This window comes from Lithobates pipiens, unplaced genomic scaffold (genome assembly GCF_037356315.1).
Source record: "Lithobates pipiens isolate NorthernLeopardFrog02 unplaced genomic scaffold, aLitPip1_a1.2 Scaffold_1, whole genome shotgun sequence".
In the NCBI taxonomy this organism is placed as follows: Eukaryota; Metazoa; Chordata; class Amphibia; order Anura; family Ranidae; genus Lithobates; species Lithobates pipiens.
Window position 1 is genome coordinate 189,696,714 of NW_027507685.1, and position 18,183 is coordinate 189,714,896.

The following is an 18,183-nucleotide window of genomic DNA, read 5'->3' on the forward strand; positions in this document are numbered from 1 at the left end:
TCATCTGATTTCTAAATTGCTACATTTTTACATTCCAAGAGCCAATATAAAGGAATAGTAGTGGTAAAAAAAAACAATTGTGGGTTTAACTAATCAGCCCAAAATGAGGGACAAATGAGGTCAGAGGGACTTCGTTTCAAATCATGGACAGTTGGGAGCTATGAAATGCAGTAAAACATGCTTGTTATACACACTATAGAACCTAAGGAGTTAAGTCTCTGCACTGTGTAAAAAGGCTGTTTGATTCAGTCTTCTCTGATCCTCTTCTTCTTCCACAGTCCCCAATCCATCTCCTGACAGAACAGAGCCATGTGTGCACTCTGCACATGCTCAATTTGGTGTTTATTGCTTTTTTTTTTTTTTTGGGAGGGTGTATGTGATCAGCACAGGGCCAATCAACACTGTCAAGACAGAGGGCCATGCAGCCTCATAGAACTCCTACAAGCTTTAACCAGACACTGATAGAAGTCAGACTGCTATACTGCTACTGCTATATACTGCTGATGAGAAAAGGTATTTAGCAGTTTATATTTACTAAAATAATTGCATTTCCATGTTCTGTGTACTGTGAGAGTCCAGATATAGTGAATGCAGGGTTTCCTGGGTTTAGTAAAACTTTAAGATTACTGACTAAGATATACATCATGGCACATAGGCATGACTTCATTAGCACTGAGCAGCTAGACAGGAAGGAGGAGACACAGGATGGTGTGAACAGAGAACAGCTCTTTTGGTTCAGACTTTCCAGAGGGGACAGCAGGGCAGAAAGTGAAGGAACGTTGGTGAAAGGCTCTCAGAGACTGGTAGAGCGGCGACTGCCTACGGAGCTGTTACTAGGTAGGAACTTTAACTCTTAATTCTTTTTCTTTAAAATGATCAATTTTTACAGCTGTATGTAATGCCAGACGACGGCTGTATGTGCAGGTGGATTCTGTCACCTTAAGGGCAAGTTCACACGAGAACTGTTCTTTGCGCAATTCCAGCACTTTGTTCAAAATGCAATCTGCAGCAGATGTCAATGTTAATCCTTTCACACCTAAGCCTGACATTTGTTGCTTACAAGTTGAAATCTGTATTTTTTGCTAGAAAATTACTTAGAACCCGCAAACATTTTATAATATATATATATATATATATATATATATATATATATATATATATATATATATATATATATATATATATATATATATATATATATATATATATATATTAGCAGAAAGCCTAGAGCAGTGGTTCTCAACCTTTCTAGTGCCATGACCCCTTGATAAAATTTCCCAACAACAGTAAAATTATTTTTGTAGCGTGGGTTGTCAGCACCCAAGTAATTTGCGCCCCTAACCCACGGACATTTAGCGCTCCCAGAGTCCCTTCCACTCGTACAGTATTAAGACCCCTTATGGTACGTTTTAGGATATACCACTCTCTCTCTCTCTCTCTCTCTCTCTCTCTCTTCGATCTCCTTTCTTTCCCTTTTATCTCTCTCTATTCTAATTTCTTGTTTTTTCCCCCATCCCTCTCTCTAGCAGTCTTTCTTGTTCTTTCTATTATTTCTTTTAGTGGCAGTGCTGGGGGGGGGGGGGGGGGTAGTTGGAATCAGTGGCAGTGCTGGGGGGGGGGGGGGGGTAGTTGGGATCAGTGGCAGTGCTGGGGAGATAGTTGGGATCAGTGGCAGTGCTGGGGAGATAGTTGGGATCAGTGGCAGTGCTGGGGAGATAGTTGGGATCAGTGGCAGTGCTGGGGGGATAGTTGGGATCAGTGGCAGTGCTGGGGGGATAGTTGGGATCAGTGGCAGTGCTGGGGAGATAGTTGGGATCAGTGGCAGTGCTGGGGGGGTAGTTGGGATCAGTGGCAGTGCTGGGGGGGTAGTTGGGATCAGTGGCAGTGCTGGGGGGTAGTTGGGATCAGTGGCAGTACTGGGGAGTAATTGGGATCAGCCAACGTAGGTGCACTTGATCAAGGTCATCTTCTGATCTGAGAACTGTAGAGGGGACTTTTAATGGCAACTATAATCACAGGTAGTGTTATCTACTGTGACTCTGGCTTCACTGTGTCTCAGGCTCTGTGGTGTCTCGCAGCAGTGACACCTATGCCGAAATCAAGAGATAGGGTCTCCTCCAGCCCCCTCCCACTTCACATTCCTCACCAGTCAGCTGACCTCTAGTCTCTGCCCCCCACCCATGCTGGGAACTGAATGGGCGGCTGCGAAGAGGCTGAGTGGGCGGCCGCGAAAAGGCTGAGAGCGCGATGCAGGCTTCAGGAACAGGCCAGGATTTGGTGACCCCTAGCAAATCATCATTCGACCCCCAGGTTGAGAACCACTGCCCTAGAGAATAAAATGGCGATCGTTGCAATATTTTATGTGCAATATTTGCGCGGCGGTCACGGTCTTTAAAACACAATTTTTTGGGAAAAAAAACACTTTCATGAAAAAAAAAAATAAATAAATAAAAGAAACAGTAAAGTTAACCCAATTTTCTTTGTATAATGTCAAAGATGATGTTACTCTGAGTAAATAGATACCTAACATGTCATACTTTGAAATTGCACAGTCGCGGAATGGTGACGAACTAAAGTACCTAAAAATCTCCATAGGTGACACCGTTACAAAAAAAAAATGTAATGTTACCAGTTCAGAGTTAGAAGAGATCTTTTGCTAGAATTATTACTGTCGCTCTGATGATCGGGGTGATTTACATTTGTGGGCATGACTTACATATGCGCTTTCTTTGCTGCTCGAGCACACGGGGACACTTTAAATTAATTTTTTTTTCTTTTGTTTTATTTTATTTTTTTACATTTTCCCTTTAAAAAAAAAAATTCTGATCACTTTTATTGCTGTCACAAGGGATGTAAACATCCCTTGTGACAGCAATAGGTGGTGACAGGTAGTCAAAAAGACCCCAATCCCTTCTTTGCACTTAAAAGTATTCAGAACACCAAAATAAGCAATTTTGAATACTATAATTTTTTTTTAAATTGGCGTCATTGGCAGCCGAGTAAACCAGAAGTGACGTTGCTTCTGGGATTTTACATTGGGGACCCAATTAACCCCTTGGCGACTGGGCCATAATCGAAAGACGGCTACAGCGCAGTCAGGTTTTTCTAGGTGGACGTCCATGGACATCCTCCCGGAATCTCGCTCTCACTCACCCTGGGGCGCGCTCCCGCAAACATCGGTGACCGCCAGGTCCGGAAGACCCGGCGCATCACGGATCGCGGTAAACGGCCACTGGTAGCGGCCTTTACCATGTGATCGCTCCATGAAATGACGGAGCGATCACTTGTAAACAAACCGGCATCATGTCATGATGCCAGTTCCTCCCTTCCCTCTCTGTACCGATCGGTACAGTGCGAGGTGAGAGATGGCAGTAGCGCTGTGGGCTGGATGTGTAGTGCCCACAGCGCTGCTCAGTGACAATAATCTGCCAATACTCTGCCACACTGCAATACTCTGCCACGCTGCAATACTCTGCCAATACTCTGCCACACTGCAATACTCTGCCAATACTCTGCCACACTGCAATACTCTGTCACACTGCAATACTCTGCCAATACACTGCAATACTCTGCCAATACACTGCAATACTCTGCCAATACACTGCAACCCTGCCATACTTGCCAATATTCTGCCAATGCTCGCCAATATTCTGCCAATACTCACAAATATTCTGCCAATACTCACCAATATTCTGCCAATACTCACCAATATTCTGCCAATACTCACCAATATTCTGCCAATACTCTGCAATAAATTTTAACAGGAACAAAGGATTTTGTTTTTGATTTATAGAGCAAAAAATAAAAACTCAGCGGTGATTAAATACCATCAAAAGAAAGCTCTATTTGTTTGAAAAAAAGGACAACATTTTCATATAGGTACAGTGTTGCATGACTGAGTAATTGTCATTCAAAGTGTGAAAGCACCGAAAGCTGAAAATTGGTCTGGTTAGGAAGGGGGTTTAAGTGCCCAGTGGTCAAGTGGTTAAAGCTGAATGCGGCTTTTAGCCACATCAGTTGTTATCACTAAAAAGCCAACAGCCAGCTCAAAAAAATGGTACCGGGGTGATGCCTGCAGGTACCCAGTTTAACCCCTCCAAGCCATGAATGCGAATTTGCGTACGGTCAATGTGAACTGGTTAACTTAACGACGCTCCAAATGCAGGTTGCAAACTTAGTGGGTGGCATGCTTCTGTAGTACCATGTGATCGGGTTGCTGCGTGTTTTGTAAAGTAGTGCATAGAGATGCGCACAATGCAAAAAAATGTGTTTTGTTTCATTTCTGATTAATTTATTAACCACTTAAGAGCCGACCTAAAGCAGTTTTACTGCTACAGAGTGGTACCGCTGCACTGGATCACATGTATCTATAGGTGATCTGGCTTTTCCGGGTAGGGGGCACGCATACACACACAGCAGAAGCCCAGCGGCGGGTATCGTGGACTCGATGTCCGCCGGCAGCCATTGATCCTCCAGCAGAGAGGCATAAAGGCAGTCTGCCTCTGTAAACAAGGCAGATCACTGTTCTGACAGGAAGGAAGGCATGAATCCTGTGTCTCTCTGCAAAGCAGGGACTAGGATCCATGTCTTCCCTTAGTAAAAGCACCTTCCACAGTACATATAAACACTGATCAGGAATCCAGTTAACCCTTAGATCGCCCCTGATGATAACACCTTCTCAATCAGTGCCAGTGACACTGATCACTGTATTAGTGACACTGGTCCTCAAAAAGTGTCAGAATGTCACTGCAATACAATAAAAAGCACAGAGGTGATCAAACCACCAAAAGGAAGCTCTATTTGTGGGAGAAAAAAGTACATACACTTCTTTTGGGTACAGCGTCCCATGACCGCACAATTGTCAGTTAAAGTAATGCAGTGCTGTTTCGCAAAAAATGGCCTCATCAAGAAGGTCAATATGTATTCTTCTACATATTTTTGGTAAAAAAATTGTAATAAGCGTATATTAATCGATTTGTGCAAAAGGTATAGCGTCTAGAAAATAGGGGATATATTTATCGCATTTATTTATTTATTACTAGCAATGGCGGCGATCTGCGATTTCTAGTGGGACTGCAAAATTGCGGCGGTCAGATCAGACACTTGACACGTTTTTGGGACTATTGACATTTGTACAGCGATCAGAGCTAAAAAATAGCCATTTATTACTGTATAAATGTCGATAGTAGGAAAGGGGTTAACACTAGGGGGAGATCAAGGGGTTAAATATGTGTCCTAGGGAGTGTTTCTAACTGGGGGTGGAGGGAAGGGACTGCCTGGAGGAGGAGACAGATTGTTGTTCCTAATCAGTAGGAACAACAGATCAGTCTCCTCTCTCCTGACAGAATGGAGATCTGTTTGTTTACATTGACAGACCTCCGTTAGGTCTCTCTCAGGAACAATCGTGGCCGTCGGGCACGTGCATCAACCCCTACATCACATGCCCCCTATACCTCTTAAATTGCCTGCAGTACAGCTATGGCGATTTGGGCAGGGGAGCCAACCTGCCACTGTATTATGATAAAAAAGCAGCCATCACTTGAATGGGGTGCATTCATTGGATGGTGTTGGGCAGCGAATGTGACGGGATTTAATTCCTGCCTGCGTACACCACCGGCTGCTACCTTTGCAGTGTATGGGTGTAGCAGTTTGGAGACAGTAAAAATGTGGCTCAATTGCGTGTTTTTACCATCATCACCCCTCTCCCCTCCTGGATCTCATGTGTAAACAAGCTTTTCAGAAAGGGTTTTAGGCCTGATTCACACATATGCAGGGTGCAGTTTGCATATTCCAGGTGCATTTTGCAGTTTTCAGTAACTGCTTTTCATCCATTGAAGTCTATGGAACCAAAAACTGGAATAAAAACCCTGGCCCTTTTCTATAAAATGCAAAGAAGTGAACATGACCCATAGGTAGGGTTGCCACCTTTTCTTCAAGTCAAACCCGAACACTTTAGCAGCACACAGCAATTTTTTTTTATAGTATAAACTATACATATATTTTGCAACTAAATAACATTTCTAATCATATGAAGTTAACAACAAGAGTCCCCCTTTTACATCAGAGTCCGCAGAGTTCCCCCTTTACATCTAAACTCTGAGTTCCCTTAGGCCCCTTTCACACGGACGATCCGTTCAGGTCCGCCTGTCAGTTTTTCAGGCGGACCTGAACGGATGCTCCATAGAGGTCTATGGAGCGTCGGATGTTAGCGGTGACAAGTCCGCTGACATCCAACCTGCTCCGATCCAAAAAAGTGTGATGGAGGAAAAAAGCTATTTTTCCATCCGTCATCGGATCGGGTGATGACGGACACTGTGGTCCGTCGTCACCCGATCTCCCATAGGGGAGAGCGGCGCTGTGACAGGTCCGTCCCTGCGCAGTGTGGAGAGACGGACCTGTCATCTTCCTGCTCAGCAGAGATCGCTCCGGCGATCCCCGCTGTGCAAGCGTATATCCACGGGGCGGATCAGCACTGATTCACCCCGTGTGAAAGGATCCTTACACTGTAAGGGAGGGCTCTGCAGACTCTGTTGTAAGGGAGAACTCTGGGACTCTAACATAAGGGATGATCTGGGAACCCCGATTTACGGGGGAACACTGAGTACTCTGATGTAAGGGGGAACACTGTGGCCTCTGGTGTAAAGGGGAACTCTGATGTAAGGGGTGCTCTGAGAACCCCGATTTACTTTAGTCTACTCACTCAAAAGGCAGGAGGGAGGCGGGGGGAGACAGTCACAGACAGGGATGGATGGTGAGCTCACTCAACCCTTGGCAGTCAGCACCTCTCATCCAGATGTATCTGACGAATCTAGACTTCAAATTTCTGGCCTCCACTTTCCTTTTCTGAGGCACAGCGATGGGGATTGGAGTGTGGACAAACACAGAGGGGAAAAGGCAGGAGGAGGATGTGCAGAACGAGCCCTCTCTCCTCTCTTGTCTGTGTGTGTGGGGGGGGGGGGAGTGTTAGTGCTGGCTTTGGGCAGTGTGAAAGAGTGTAACAGACACTCTCGACTTACACAACTGCAGCCAGCAACCCTGCTGGGAAGCCATAGTCCGGTCTGAATAAGGTGTCTGGGTTTCAGGTGGTCTGAAACCTGGACACGTGATTCCAAACCCAAACTGTCTGGGTAAATCCCGGACAGGTGACAACTCTACCCATAGGAAACCATGTTAAATGGACTGTAGTCTGGACTGCAAAACTGAAAGTGCACTAAAAATGCATAGGTGTGAACCAGGTCAAATAGTGAATCCTCAGCTTGGATGAATTGTTATTTTTTTTACAAAAAGATTTTGTTTTGTTTTTTTAACAAGAAGAAATAAATAAGCAGTATACATAGCACACGCACATGAAATCCATAAAATGAGAAGTACAGGGTTCCAGACCATAAACTGAGCACATGGCCAAATTATTTAAGTGTGTGGAGGGGAGGAAGGAGAAAATCAAACAAAACACAAGAAATAAAGCAAAGAGAGCACAGCCAAGCATATAAGAAATCATATCAGGTCTCATCCCCTATAGAAAGAGCCAACATCCCCCATAGAGCCCCAATCATCTATCCAATTTGACCATATTTTGTCAAACTTTCCCTGGGCAATTCCAATTAAAGAGAGAGTTAAGTGCTGCTTTTTTTTCTTCTGGACCTGCAAAGCAAAGGCATAATGTGCTAGTATGCATTGCATACTAGCACATTATGGTAAACTTACCTGCAAACGAAGGCCTCGTTGTCACCGCTGGAGGCCACATCCATCCTCGCCCGTCTTCCTTCCAGGCCCGTGGACTCCAGCTCTGTGACTGGCCAGACTGCGTGATGTCACTCCCGCATTAACGCGGGAGCCAGCGGTCACGGCACAGGGTTCTGAAGAAACTACATGGGTGGGCGGTCCTTCAGAGCGCATGCGCCGATTATGTCATTGGTTGAATGTACAGTAAATATTACCTAAATTGTGCATGTTTAGGGGATATTTACAGTACTTATAGGTAAACGTTTTTCTAGGCTTACCTATAGGTACAATCGATGGAAGTTTACTTCCACTTTAACCACTTAAGGACCGAGCCTCTTTTTGACACTTGATGTTTACAAGTTAAAATCGTTTTTTTTTTGCTAGAAAATTACTTAGAACCTCCAAACATTATATATTTTTTTTCCAGACACCCTAGAGAATAAAATGGTGGTCGTTGCAATACTTGCAACACACCGTATTTGCGCATCGGTCTTACAAGCGCACTTTTTTGGGAAAAAATACACTTTTTAAAAAAAAATAAAACAACAGTAAAGTTAGCCCTATTTTTTATTTATTTTTTATTGTGAAAGATAATGTTACGCTGAGTACACCGTTTTCATATGCGGACGCGACTTGCGTTCGTTTCTGCGCGCAAGCTCGGCAGGAAGGGGTGCGTTAAAAAATGTCTTATTTTTCTTTATTTTTTATTTTTCACTGCCCTTTAAAAAAAAAAAAAAAAAAAAAATGGGTCACTTATATTCCTATTAGAAGGAATGTAAACATCCCTTGTAATAGAAATAAAGCATGACAGGACCTCTTTAATGTGAGATCTGGGGTCAAAAAGACACCAGATCTAACATTTACACAAAAATGCAATAAAAAAAAGAAAAAGAAAAAAGAAAACATTTAATCTCTTTTTTTTTTTTTATAAAAATAAAAATAATTCCCCTTTAAGGCCGTTGGGCGAAAGTGGCGTTTGACGTCGCTTGGACAGCGATCAGTCCATGCATAGTATGTGATATTCCTATAACGGGTGTAGGTGATCAATCATAGCAGGTGCCGTGCAGAGTGGCATATATACTGCATCTGCAGACCTGTCGCTGTGCACACATCTGTTACTAACATGAATAATCACTGTACAGTCAGCCTCACGTGCGCTGACATATTTCATTTAGGTATATGCTGAATTCCCAGAAAATAATTTTTAAATGACTTACAGCAGATTCCTGACCAGGCTTATTCATATACTGTCATCACATGCATACAGTGTCAGGAAAAAGTATTTGTACCCCTGGAAATTTTCCACATTTTGTCATGTTACAACCAAAAACCTAAATGTATTTTATTGGGATTTTATGTGATAGACCAACACAAAGTGGCACATACTTGGGAAGTGGAAGGAAAATTATAAATGGTTTTCAATAAAAAAAAAAAAAATATCTAAAAAGTGTGGCGTGCATTTGTATTCAGCCCCTCTTTACTCCGATACCCCTAACTAAAGCCTAGTGGAACCAATTGCCTTCAAAAGTCACCCAATTAGTAAATAGAGTTGACCTGTGTGTAATTTAATCTCAGTATAAATACAGCTGTTCTGTGAAGCCCTCAGGCCGCGTACACACGGGCGGACTGTTCGTCCAACTTTGTCCGCTGAACAGTGTTTGGGCGGACAGTCCGCTCGTGTGTGGGCTTTCAGCGGACAGTTTCAGCGGACAGTTTGACGGACAAGGTTTTTCGGAAATTCCGTAAAACTGTCCGCTGAAACCTTGTTTCAGCGAACAGTCCGCTCGTGTGTAGGCTTGTTCGTCAAACAAAGTTGCGCGCATGCTCAGAAAGGATTTTCACGCCGAAAGCTATAATGCAGTGTATAGGACGTCGTATTTTTCGTCCCGTCGTACGTGCCGTTCACGTCATCGCGCACGGTTTCAGCAAACTGTTCGTCCGTCGTGTGTGGCCATGTCCGTCCATGCTAAGTTTGAGCGGACTGTTTGCCGAAACTGTTGGACGGACAAAGTTGGGCGAACAGTCCGCGCGTGTGTACGCGGCCTCAGAGTTTTTTTTTAACCTTAGTGAACAAACAGCATCTTGAAGGCCAAGAAACACATCAGACAGGTCAGAGATATAGTTATGAAAAGTTTAAAGCATGGTTAGGTTATAAAAAACATCCTAAACTTTGAACATCTCATGGAGCACTGTTGAATCCATCATCCGAAAATGGAAAGAGTATGGCACAACTGCAAACCTACCAAGACATGGCCGTCCACCTAAACTGACAGGCCGGGGAAGGAGAACATTAATCAGAGAAGCAGCCAAGAGGCCTATGGTAACTCTGGAGGAGCTGCGAGGAGATGACCAGCTCAGGTGGGAGAATCTGTCCACAGGACAACTATTAATCATACACTCCACAAATCTGGCCTTTATGGAAGACTGGCAAGAAGAAAGCCATTGTTGAAAGAAAGAAATACAAAGTCCTGTTTGCAGTTCACAATAAGCCATGTGGGGGACATAGCAAACAAGGAAGAAAGGTGCTCTGGTCAGATGGGACCAAAATTAAACTTTTTGGACTAAAAGCAAAACACTGGGTGTGGCCGAAAACGAACACTGCACATCACCCTGAACACACCATCTCCACCGTGAAACATGGTGGTGGCAGCAGCATAATGTGGGGATGCATTTCTTCAGCAGGGACAAGGAAGCTGGTCAGAGTTGGTGGGGAGATGGATGGAGCCAAATACAGGACAATCTTAGAAGAAAATCCGTTAGAGTCTGCAAAAGGATTTGAGACTGGGGTGGAGGTTCACCTTCCAGCAGGACAACAATCCTAAACATACAGCCAGAGCTACAATGGAATGGTTTAGATCAAAAGCATATTCATGTGTTAGAATAGCCCAGTCAAAGTCCAGACCTAAATCCAATTGAGAACCTGTGTCAAGGCTTGAAAATTGCTGTTCACAGACGCTCTCCATCCAATCTGACAGAGCTTGAGCTATTTTGCAAAGAAGAATGGGCAAAAATGTCACTCTCTACATGTGCAAAGCTGATCGAGAGATCCCCAAAAAGACTTGCAGCTGTAATTGCAGAGAGAGGTGGTTCTACAAAGTATTACCCCGGGGGGCTGAATACAAATGTACACCACACTTTTCACATATTTGTAAAAAATGTTGAAAAACATTTATCATTTTCCTTCCACTTCACAATTATGAGCCACTTTGTGTTGGTCGATCACATAAAATCCCAATAAAACACATTTACATTTTAGCTTTTGAGTAACAACAGTATGTAAACAGTAAAAAAGGGAGGACAGACCATATTGGCCTCAAAGAATGAGGAAGGACATCTGGTTACAAAGGATGGGGAGATGACGAAGGTATTGAATTTATTCTTGTCTTTATGAGGGAATCGGGGGGCTTCAATAACCAAAACTGCAGTGTTTAACCTCATGACACATCACAGGAAGCACCTCCATGGACTTAGAGGACAGAATTAAAATTAGACTTGGGAAAATTATCATTAATAAATCACCGGGACCAGATGGCTTGCACCCGAGGGTACTTAGAGAACTCAGTCAAGTAATTGTCTGACCATTGTCAGGCAGTTGAACAAATGAATGGGGTGGGCAACTACCTGGCAAATGAGGTTTAATATATAAAAATGTAAAATAATGCATTTGGGTGGTAAAAATATGAATGTAATCTATACACTGGGGGAATTTTAAAAAATCCCAATAAGCGTGTATTGATTGGTTTGTGTAAAAGTTATAGCATCTACAAACTATGGCATGGAATTTTGTATTTAAAAACGATCATTCACCCATTCGATAATTCTCTACAAGACTGTGGTCTGGCCGCACCTGGAGTATGCTGTCCAGCTCAGCCGTGTGAATCGCCATTATGCTACGTCGGTAACAAACAGCCACTAGGGGGCGCTTGCGCAGCGCCCGCTCACTTCTGAGCTGCTGCGAGTGCACGCCGGGCTCTCGCGATTGCTCGGGGCACACGGAGAACCAGAAGCTGTGTGTGTAAACACATAGTTTCCGGTTCTCTGAGGAGTGAACTGACAGATCGTCTGTTCATACAGAGTATTTGTAGTAGTTTAACTACACAGTCCCCATCCCCCTTCAGTTAGAACACTTCCTAGGACAGACATTAACCCCTTCACTGCCCCCTAGTGTTAACTCCTTCACTGCCTGTGACATTTTTACAGTAATTGATGCAATTTTAATCGCACTGATCGCTGTATTAATGACAATGGTCTCAAAAATGTGTAAAAATTGTCCGACGCGTCCGCCATAATGTTGCAGTCACGATAAAAATCGATCATCGCCGCCATTACTATTAAAAAAATTATTACTAAAAATGCCATAAAACTATCCCCTTTTTTTTTAGACGCTATAACTTTTGCGCAAACCAATCAATATATGGTTATTGCGATTTTTTTTTTTACCAAAAATATGTAGACAAATACGTATGGGCCTAAACTGAGGAAAAAAAATGTTTTTTTATATATTTTTTGGGGGTATTTATTATAGCAAAAAGTTAAAAACAATGCATTTTTTTTCCAAATTGTTGCTCTTTTTTTGTTTATAGAGCAAAAACTAAAAACCGCAGAGGTGATGAAATGTCATCAAAAGAAAGCTCTATTTGTGGGAAAAAAGGAAGTCAATTTTGTTTGGGAGCCACGTCACACGACCATGCAATTGTCAGTTAAAGCGATGCAGTGCCGAATCGAATTAAGCGGTTAATAAGCTTTTACTGATATTCACATTCACTTGGGTTTACAACCGCCTATCTCTTTAAATCTGTCCACTTGGTTGATGGGTCTGCCAGGCCATCAGATCTCTCTGTTTCTAGTTTTTCTGTACTTAACCACTTCCCGTCCGCGCTATAGCCGAAAGACTGCTGCAGCGCGGTCTTAATTTCCCGGGAGGGCGTCCCTGGTTGTCCTCTTGCCCTTGAGCGGCCTGTGCACCTCGTGTGCTGTGATCAGCGAATCTGAGACTCGGCTGATCACAGATTGAAGTAAGGGGTTGATCCTGACCCCTTACCATGTGATCAGCTGGCAGCCAATGACAGCAGATCATGTGACGTAAACAGAGCTGGTAATCGGCAATTTTTTTCTCCTCACGCTGGTAGCGCGAGGAGGAAAAAAAAAAAAGCCGTTCACCGGCGGCTACAAGAGGGACATCAGTCCCAATAGTGGAGAGGCTTCTGTGCCCACCAGCATCACCTACCAGTGCCCACCAGCGCCACCTACCAGTGCCCACCAGCGCCACCTACCAGTGCCCACAATGTCAGCTATCAGTGCCCACAGAGCCACCTATAAATCACCAGTCAGTGCGTCATCACCAGTGCTGCTTATCAATACCACCTACCAGTGCCACCCATCAGTGCTGACTTATCAGTGCCCATCAGTGTCACCTTATCAGTGCAGCCCATCAATGCAGCCTCATTAGCGAATATCAATGAAGAATAAAAATGACCAGTTTGCAAAATTTTATAACAAACTATGAAACACGTTTTTATTTTATTTATTTTTTAATTTATCTGTTTGTTTTTTGTTTGTTTAGCAAAAAATAAAAACCCAAGTGGTGATTAAATAGCACCAAAAGAAAGCTCCTTTTGTGTGAAAAAAATGATGGAAATGTAATTTGGGTACAGTGTTGTATGACCGCGCAATTGTCATTCAAAGTGTGGCAGTGCTGAAAGCTGAAAAGTGGTCTGGGCAGGAGGGGGGTTTAAGTGCCCAGTAAGCAAGAGGTTAAGACTGCCAGGTTTGTCAGCCAATCATAGTCTGATGATGAAGCTATAGCTTTGAAATGCATTACCATTCTCTGCAATTGTGAATAATCACACTTCTTGTTCCTGTGACGTCACTTCCGGCCCGGCGCCATCTTGTGGTTTACGCTGGTCACAGCTGTGACTAGCTGCTTTCCGCTTACTGCTTCCTGGTTTCCACCCCTGTCTGGACCTTTGCAAGATCCCATCAGTCCCCAGGCTGCTTAACCACTTCAGCCCCGGAAGGATTTGCTCCCTTCCTGACCAGGCCATTTTTTGTGATTCGGCACTACGCCACTTTAACTGACAATTGTCATGCAAAGTTGCACCCAAACAAAATTGATGTTCTTTTATTCCCCACAAACAGAGCTTTCTTTTGATGTTATTTGATCACCTCTGTGTTTTTTATTTTTTGTGCTATAAACAAAAAAGGAGCGACAATTTAGAAAAGAAACACAATATTGTCTAGTTTTTGCTATGACAAATATCCCAATGTAAAAAAAAAATATTTCCGATATATATTCTTCTACATATTTTTGGGTAAAAAAAAGAAAAAAAAATCACAATACGCGTATATTGATTGGTTTGCTCAAAAGTTATAGCATCTATTTTGATTATACAGCGATCAGAGATAAAAATAGCCATTGATTACTGTATAAATGCCATTGGCGGGGAAGGGGTTAACACTAGGGGGTGATCAATGGGTTAACTGTGTTCCCTCCCTGTGTTTTAACTGTAGTCTGACTGACTAGGGGAGGAGAGAGATCGGTGTTCAATTCGGAAATTCAAAAATTTCAGAAATTCAAAAATTTCAGAAATTCAAAAATTTGGAAATTTGAAAATCCGAAAAGAATGAAAATTCTAAAAAATTTGAAAAACCCAAAAATCAGAAATAACAACTATTAAATTATAGGCATTGGAATTTCTTTTTAAATTTGGCTGTTAGTGAACGTAACTAGTATGAATTCATCTGATGTTACGAATTATCTGAAATAATGAATGCTGTATCTAAACGAATTGAGCGCAACGATCTAATAAATAATAATAATAAAACCTTTTTATTCTTATTATGCATTAATAATTTGTCCCATTTGTTTAGATGCAGCATTCGCTATTTCATAACTTCAGATAAATTTGTATTCATTACGTTCACAAACAGCCAAATTTGAAAGAAAATTACAATACCTATAATTTAATAGTTATTATTTTGAATTTTACAGAATTTTTTCTTTTTTTTTCAGATTTTCAAATTTTCGGATTTTCGACTTTCCGAAAAAAGCAAAAAAAACAAATGAAACGAAAACACACACATTTTTTGTCAGTGCACGTCTAGTCATGGGTGCTTCCATCGCCTCCCGGTCTTCCAGGTTCGAACTTTCGGGCTGCATATTTGGCCAGGCCATGATGAGTTACTCTCACGCATGAACACTGAAGTCACATAATCTGGGCACAGAGCCATGTAGTAAATGTACACTGAGGTTTGCAGCTCAGTGTACATGCAGAAAAAACAAACACTGACCATCAAGGATAGTGATGGCCGAACGGTTCGCCCGGCGGTCGTTTCGCGGCGAATTTCGGCTGTTCGCGATTCGCCCGATTGGCGGACTATTGCCGCTGTTCGCCCGGCGGACTTTCGTGTTTTCTGTGAAAAAGAACTTTGACCTATGATAACACATCCATCATGGGGTACAGGACAGCCAATTGAGACATTACAGCACATGGACACTTGGACATTCCCCCTAACTTATAAATACACCCGATCCGGCGGCCATTTTACATTCTTTCTTCTGTCACTATAGGGAGAGGTTGCTGTGTGGAGCAGGGAGAGATTGCAGTGACCCAATTCGCTAGCTATTTGGTACACAAAAGTTCTTTTCAGGACTGGTATAGGTGTTAGGTGTAGTTCCTGATATAGGTTTGAGGCAGTGCTGTGCTAGTGATTGTTGCAGCAGCCTGAGTGTCTTTTGTCAGTTTAGAGAAAGGGACAGGGCGGTGTGTGCTGCAGGGACAGTCAGTTTAATCATTAGCTGTTACTATCAGGTCCACAAAAGTGCTATTCCAGTAACCAGTTATTGTTCCAGCAGCCTCTGTTTTGTCAGTTTATATAGGGACAGGCAGGAAGCAGTGTGTGGGGCAGTGAGGGTCAGTTTAATCAGTAGCTGTTACTATATTAGGTCCACAAAGGTTCTTTTCAGGACTGTTATCAGTGGTATGGTAATAGGCTTGTACACGTATAATATTCTTTCTTCCAAATATAGAAAGAATATTATACTTGACTGCTGCCCTTCTGCTGCATCAGGCCAATCTGCTTAGCGCATTGAAACAGGGCAAAATCACGCACGTGCCATGCATGGCACACGTCTTAAACTTGGCCGTGCAGCGATTCGTTGTCAAATACCCTGGGGTCCAGGACATCTTGCGGCAAGCAAGGAAAATCTCGGCCCATTTCAGAAGATCTTACACGGCCATGGCTCGCCTTGCTGACATTCAGTGGCGACACAATCTGCCGGTCAGACGTCTTATTTGCGATTGCCCGACGCGATGGAACTCAACCTTCTATATGCTCGATAGGCTTCTCCAGCAGAAACGGGCAGTTAACGTCTACCTGTATGAACTCTGCGGCAGAACAGGTTCTGGGGAGCTGGGTTTTTTTTCACCGCGGCAGTGGCTGCTATGCGCGACGCATGCAGACTTCTGCGGCCATTTGAGGAGATCACCAAACTTGTCAGTCGCAGCCATGGCGTCATCAGTGACATGGTACCTTATGCCTTCTTTATGGAGCGTGCATTGCGTTGTGTCATTGATCAAGCTGTGGAGGAGCAGGAGCGGGAAGATGAGGAAGTCGCAATGCTGGATGAATTCCCAGGGGGGGCTACTCTATCTGAGACAAGTCAACAACAGGAGTCTGAAGAGGAGTCAGAGGAGGATGGTGCTGGGGCGGATGAGGAGGAGCAAGAAGAGCATGATTTAAACCTTTTTGGGACCCCTGTTGTTGTGCGTGGATGGGGAGAGGAGAATAAAGAGGACGACATTATCCTGGAGGATGAGCAGGAGCCAGGCCACCACACCGCTTCCAGTTTAGTGCAAATGGGGGCCTTCATGCTCCAATGTTTTAATAGGGACCCCATATAAAAAGCATAAGGGTCAAGGACCAGTACTGGGTGGCAACCAACTTAGACCCCCAGTACAAACACAAAATGGCGGAAATGCTACCGCCGTCACAGAGGGCTGTCAGAATGCAGCACTTCCAGGCCTTGCTTCGAGAAATGCTGCATTCTGCTTTTGCGTGCGCTGGCAGAGGAGCAATTCCCACTCCCAGAGAAGGAGTTGCGGGTACCAATCCAACAGCGCCTGCAAGAAGAGGCCGGTGTGAAGATGTGTTGGTGACTTCGGATATGAGGTCATTCTTTCAGCCGACCCATCGACAGGTGTCATCCGGATCCAGCATCAGGGAACGCCTAGACCAGTGATGGCGAACCTTGGCACTCCAGATGTTTTGGAACTACAATTCCCAGGATACTCATCTACACTGCAGAGTGCATGAGCATCATGGGAAATGTAGTTCCAAAACATCTGGGGTGCCAAGGTTCGCCATCACTGGCCTAGACCGTCAGGTGTCCGACTACATCGGGTTAACGGCCGATGTGGACGCTCTGAGGAGTGATGAACCCCTGGACTACTGGGTGGGCAGGCTTGACCTCTGGCCAGAGCTTGCCCAATTTGCAATCGAACTGTTGCCTTGCCCCTCGTCCATTGTCCTGTCCGAAAGGACGTTCAGCGCAGCAGGGGGGATTGTGACCGATAAGCGTACTCGCCTAGCTCACGACAGTGTTAACTACCTCACATTTCTAAAAATTAATGAGGCATGGATCTCGGAGGAATTCAACACATGTGACCAGTAGACCATGTATATGTCTATAAACAATTTTTTTAATCAAGCACACAGACCTTCTTTCTTCATTTGGCTCACTTCCTTGTCCAAAAAAAGCACACCGTACTATATGCCCGTACCCTCCTCTTTGAAGAGGTTGAGCGGTGTCATATTTCTACTGCGGCTGCTTATTATGAGGGGCTCCCACCATCCCTGTGCTGTGCTGACTTCCTCCTGGGGCTGCTTATTATGAGGGGCTCCCACCATCCCTGTGCTGTGCTGACTTCCTCCTGGGGCTGCTTATTATGAGGGGCTCCTACCATCCCTATGCTATGCTTATTATGAGGGGCTCCCACCATCCCTGTGCTGTGCTGACTTCCTCCTGGGGCTGCTTATTATGAGGGGCTCCTACCATCCCTGTGCTGTGCTGACTTCCTCCTGGGGCTGCTTATTATGAGGGGCTCCCACCATCCCTGTGCTATGCTGACATCCTCCTGGGGCTGCTTATTATGAGGGGCTCCCACCATCCCTGTGCTGTTCTGACTTCCTCCTGGGGCTGTACCTCTGCTGTGCATATTATGAGGGGCTCCCACCATCCCTGTGCTATGCTCATTATGAGGGGCTCCCACCATCCCTGTGCTATGCTCATTATGAAGGGCTCCCACCATCCCTGTGCTATGCTGACTTCCTCCTGGGGCTGCTTACGGTGCAGGTGTCAGTGCTGTATATCACGGTGCTGATGTCAGTACTCTCTATCACGGTGCTGCTGTCAGTGCTGTATATCACGGTGCTGGTGTTAGTGCTTTATGTCACGCTGCT

The 18,183-nt window shown here is 44.2% G+C and overlaps 1 protein-coding gene across 1 annotated transcript in view; it reads left to right on the top strand.

The window, feature by feature from the left end:
- The first annotated feature begins 718 nt into the window (after positions 1–718).
- Positions 719–18,183, top strand: part of TMEM268 (transmembrane protein 268) — a 133,237-nt gene continuing 115,772 nt past the window's right edge. The window contains exon 1 of the mRNA XM_077479046.1: positions 719–837. The gene's annotated coding sequence lies outside the window, so the exon portion shown is untranslated. The remainder of the gene's footprint in view (positions 838–18,183) is intronic.